Consider the following 6,000-nt stretch of genomic DNA (forward strand, 5'->3'; position numbering starts at 1 on the left):
AATGTTGGTCAGAAATAAAAAAATTCTGATTTTATAGTGACGTTACACTTTATTAGGGCTTCATAATATGTCAGTTTAGCTGTTAAAAACCACAGGCTGTCCCATGTAGCATGTGGTCCATGTCTGCATGTTTTTAATGTGTACTGTACAGTATATGCCTACATTTGTTTTTTGTGTGTGCGCATGGAGAGAGAGAAACATCTGGTTTACATAAGAGCTGAGCAGGCAGAGAGTTGGAGAGGGGGTATTAGAGGTAATTTACTTATTTAGAGCAAAAAAAGCTTCAATCACGGGAGCTGTGATTGTAAATGGATCTGCAGCTTATCTGGAGTTCTAATCGAGAAGGCTGCAGGGGGAAGCAGGGCTGCAGAGAGGCACTGTACGCCAGCTTCAGCCCTGCAGCTGATATTGTGTGTCAGTGTTGTTGTTTTCATAGAAATTGCATTAGGGGGAACCTATTAACCCCTTTTTTACATAAGGGCAATTACAGCCTGGCTGGCCAAATGAAGTGGCGATTTGAGATGTCAGCTTCGCTCTGCTCTGGACGGTGGAGTGGAGTAGAGGGAAAGAAATTGTGCAGGCAGCCCTATAGCTGAGCTTGAGTCATTCTGCTAAACCAGGCAGGATTCCTGTCTGCACCAGATGACTACTTATGTGTGGGTGTTTTTTAACGTCCTGACGACACCAGCGTAATAAAACGATGGTTACTTTCCCAACTATCCTGAATGTGCGTCATTTGGTGCCTAGAGAGAATGGAAATAAAATAGTTTTTTTTTGGTGTGTGTGTATGTGTTTGTTTACATGCGTGCCATCTTGGTTACTATACTAATACTATATTTATACTATGTTTTTAACCCTAAACTGTAGGCATTTGAGTCAGCATGAATCAGAAATTATAACACAGTTTCTTTCGGTTCTGTGAAGTATTTCCCAGAAACATCGTATCAAGGAGCGTTTCTAACTGAGCTGGCCATTTTTTTTTCTAAATGATGGGTGGGCTTGGTGGGGGAAGATAAGGCATTGGTTAATATTATTTTTGCCTGCCCGCTGGTGCTCTGTGATGAAATCAGTACATTTTTGAAAAAGGAAAGTCACAACATTTAATCAAAGATTATGGGAAAACAGGAATTTTGCCTTTTAAAAAATATAATATGGTTAGTTTTGTTTAATGTGACCAGGTACGAGTGATTTGATTTCAGGTTAATTCTAACAATAATTCACCAACCTAAATAAAGTAGTATGCAGTAATTTCTGGTTTTATGTAGGAGTTACATCCAACCTCACAACGATGGGTTGAAATGTGTTCTGAACATGAAATACCTGATAACTGCATTTTTTTTCACCATAACTGCTAACCACCAGTTGCTAAATAACAAAAATGGCCACGTTAAGCTGCTGAAACTACTTTTTTGAAGAAGAAAATTGCTATTTATAAAATACATTCAGATAAATTATTTGGAGCTTCTTTGTTTTCTTTTTTTCCCTCATATCGTAAAACAGTTGTATTAAACTAGTCTAACACTCACTAACGCTAATATAACACTTGCTTAAATGAAAATGTGGATTAAGGTTTGGAGTCACACGTGGGCCCTTGAATTTTAAGAATTAACCATGTTCTTAATATAGAGAGCAACACATGATTTTTTTGCAGTCATAATAAGTTCTTATTGTGCGCTGAAATGCATATTAGTCGAAAGTATTTACAGTAATAAAGCCAGATGTTAGTGGAGACAGGACTGTGTTCCAATCACAGTCACTTTTCATGAAGTGTTTTGTGACTCCATATGTGAGCCTCCATATGTGAATCAGTCTTGTTGCCACTGCTGCCACTTTCTTTATCACTCGTAGTCCAGAATGACAGGAGATAACTTGTGAAAGATGGATTATGTCTGTTCCTGACCTCATCTGTTGACATCATGTCAGGGCCTTTGCGTGTGGGACAGAAGATCAGTCACTGAAACTTGACTGGCAACCACATAATCACATAACACAAACTGATGCTGTTTATAGATGGATCCCCATGTTGCCCAGCTGTTAGTCGTCTCTTGAAGACACAGTGCTCTACTGGGGTGCCCCCCTGTGGAAGTAAACACCAATAGCCTATAGTGACCCTCAATCTCACAAGTTCAACTACTCCCTCTCAGTTTAGTAAGCTCTCAGATACTCACGTCGTATAACCCCAGATTTACTGGTTCCCCGATGGAGTATGACTCAAACCTGAAACTGGATAACCGGCGATGATGAAGGAGATGTGGAAAGAAGGGCAACTGCATCCCACGCTGTGGCTGAACTCACTGTCTGTCTGCCTCTCTCTCTTTTTCTCCCTCTGTTTCTCCTGCCCTTTGTCTTTTCATCTCATTACTGACACACTGTGTGTGTAATACATACATTTATCACCTCCCACGCCACCTTGCTGACGCTAGGCTCATATGCACCATCCTGGGCTTTCTGGAACTGCCTCATCACTGTTTGTGTTTGTGCATGTGTGTGTGTTGTGAGCAACAGGTCACACGTCATGTATTCTGCATTCTCAGAGGATGATGCCGTGCGTCACTTGGAGACTCCGCTATCTGATTGAATCCAGATAAGGGATATTAATGCAGTTAGAGGCCGCTGCAGGTTACCTCCACTCTGGACCCTGCAAACCGCATGCTAGTCAATGTTTTTTAACCTGTAACCTATCTGTAAAGGCTGACTCTGAAACACTCTGAGATGCAGATAAACCATGCCGTCACTGACATGCTTGTAGATTTGTACTAATACACCATCCATATAAGGCTTCAGCTAAAGCTTCCTGCCAGAGTGCCAGAACTCTGTAAAGTTACCTTATTGTTCCACTGTTTCTTCTCAGTTAGTAGCCTAAATTTATTTTGTGAGTTCAGTTAGCTGTGGGGAAAACACTAAAGCATGCATTGCACGAGGTTTCCAGGACTAAAAGCGTGGACCGGTCATGTGTGTAACTGTTCTAATAAGCAAACTGATTGAATTTCCTAAAGTCCAAAAGTCTGAGACCACCAGCGAATATGCTTGTATTTTGCATTGTTTTCTAATTGAATACATTTTTTGACTACAAATGATCTTATCAGAATAACCATTTAGGTGAAAAGTAGAGTCTTTGAAATTTCAGAATCAGAATTTATTTCAGTATTTGGTATGTCCTTCTTATCTTTTAATGACAGCATGCACCCAGGCTGGCGTGGATTTCACAAGTCTATACAGAAGACTCTGATAAGTAGAACAAATCTACCTGAGAATTGCCTGAATAGTAGTCTAAATCGTGACCCAGAAATAGTGTAGAAACTTGAACATTTCTATTTATAACTTAATCGTCAAAAAAAACAAATCCCAGATTCTTCATGTGGTCTCAGACTTTTAGACCCTTTTGTGCGTCACCCTACTTCAGTACGTCCATGCACTAGTGTGCAGCGTAACAACTGTTTTTTTACGCAGTACTTCTGCTAAAGAGGTTTTCCTATTATTTATTTATTTATTTATTTATTCATTCATTCATTCATTTATCTATCTATACCACAATGCATAGCTGTTGCTATATCTAGTATAAGCAGTCGCTTAGGGCCCCCAAGCCACCAGGGGGCCCCAAGTATGTACTTTTGAAATTTATTTAGTATTGTTTGTAGTAAAGTGCAGTGAGTCTACATTTTGTCTTATTTTTTGCTGATTGAATTGAATTAATGTTTAATTCTTTTTCTAGTCTTGCATGAAAAAAAGAATATAGATTGGAGTGAGTGTAGGGCCCCAAAGTAGCATGTTGCTTAGGGCCCACAAATGTTCAGAAACTCAGAACTCAGAATTGCTGAATTACCAGAATCAGAGGAAGGTTAGTTTGTGTTCCAATAGCAAGAGTTTTGCATTTTGTCGCTGGATTCTGAATTGGGAACAATTAAATTTATTCTGTATTCTATATAACCCCCCACCCTCACTAATAGGTGTTTGTCTGGTCAGGATGCTGGTGGCGGGTGGCGGTGACCCTGGGTGATAAATGACCAGCCTCAACTCAGTGGTCCAATATAAACACACACACGCACACTCTCTGCTACATTGGCCCACTGGTGCAGGCTGATGGGTGTATTGATGCAGGGGAGGCAGTTTGGCGCTAATCCTTTGATTGATGGGGAGGATAGTGTGTGTAACAGTTTGCCTGGGTTATTAAGGGGTCAGTCTCACAGCACTCTCAGTATACTCTCATATTCAGTTAAACAAAATGTAGGCTTTTTGATTGTTGAGTCTGCCACAATACATGCTAAACCTTTTGCATAATTAACATCCAATATTTGGCCTATTCTAGTGTCTGGAACACTCTGCAGTGTCTAGTCATGTTTTCAGATTTTGAGCTGCAAACTTTTTAGGAACATTTAGATGCAGTTAGATGAGTGACTAATTTTTTTTGCATTGCATTTTATTATATGCATATCATATTTAGATCATTTCAAATGTTTAAAGAAAGATAATTAGTTTATTTGATCATCAAATATACTTGCAGCCATTTAAATGGTAGAAAATATGCTCTAGTGAATGCATGCAGTCTCCAAAATTCACTGTGCTGTTCTTTTTAATACCTCTTTGCACATGAGACCATTTATGGTCTGAATACATGGAATAACACACATTTTGCTTAAAAGGATGTTTTTTTAAAAGAAAGTATTACTCAAGAAAACTCAAATATTTATCAGAGACTAAATTCAAAAACTAAGTAAATTCTTATTCTTTTATTTGTAAAGTATTTGAAAAGTTAATTTGGAGCAGGTTACAAAGCAGATCAATATAGACAGATTTTTTGTTCAGTGCAAAGTCTTTGAGTCTTCTTGGGGGGGTAAAAAGCTGAAGAACAGATTTTCATTTGCAAATGTCAAATCACTTCAAATGTTTTTGTGAAAGAATTGCCACACTCAAAAAAATGATGTTAAATTTATTTTAAAAATTTCATATCAAACAGTCCAGGCAACTGTGTTAAGTAGCTTCTTAGACTGTACTCAGTGAGTTCAAGAGAATCACACAAAGTGATATGAGTAAATTCTACTAAACTGGACTGGTTATTTTTATATATTACTCATACAGTCAACTTAATTCGGTTGTGTTTCACTAATGAACGTCAAAAAAGCAAGAAGCGAGTAATGGGTTGAAGTTAGATTTAGGTCATTTAGTTAAGTTGTTACTGCACTACCAGCTATCATAGAAATGTGCTCAGCTGCTAGGTGCATAGTAACTTGATAATATAGCAAACAACAATGAGGCAGTTAATCAAAGACATAAGAAAGATGCACACTCATAGGAAGGTAGGCCAGGGAGAAAGACAGCAGAAAGAGGGAGAGTAAAACAAGCAAAACGGTATGCAAATAGCTGATGCCATGAACCGATGTGGAATAATGTTGAGTTTTGTTCAACAAGGTTGCATTGACCAAACAATAATTAAGTAGTTCTGACAACTCAGTGTTTTACTGAAGCAACACAACTGACTAGTTTTCACTCAGTTACATCAATTTTATATATTCTAAATGATTAAATAAATCAAATTATGTTCATAGTATTAAAATGTCACTTGTGTTATCAGCTTCAGAAGGCAGTTTTCAGAATTGTGATGAGTGACTGAATGACTAAGATATGTAATATAACAGTTTAACAGGGTTAATTAAGTGAAAATGCTCTTACATACAGCCCATAAAGCCTGCATTCTGTTTTGGAGTGTGTTTCGCAGTGTCCTCCGTGATGATCTTGCCCAGAATTTTTTTTTTTGTATATGTGTGTGTATGAAATGGGAAAGTTTGATGCTGTGGTTTTTTCTGCTGAGGTTTTAGCAGAAAGCCAATCCTGCTGCTGACGTTCTGCGCTAAAGTCCTTCTTCTGCCCTGGGCGCAGCAGACCCTGGCACCCCCACATGTCTGTCCTGTCCATCTCTTTCTGGTCATCTCTTCCTCCTTTAGGCATGCATGCATGCATGTGTGCGTATGTGCTGAACAGAAATTCCCTTCTCTTTAACCACCA

The sequence above is a fragment of the Colossoma macropomum genome, unplaced genomic scaffold (assembly GCF_904425465.1).
Source record: "Colossoma macropomum unplaced genomic scaffold, Colossoma_macropomum, whole genome shotgun sequence".
Taxonomy (NCBI): Eukaryota; Metazoa; Chordata; class Actinopteri; order Characiformes; family Serrasalmidae; genus Colossoma; species Colossoma macropomum.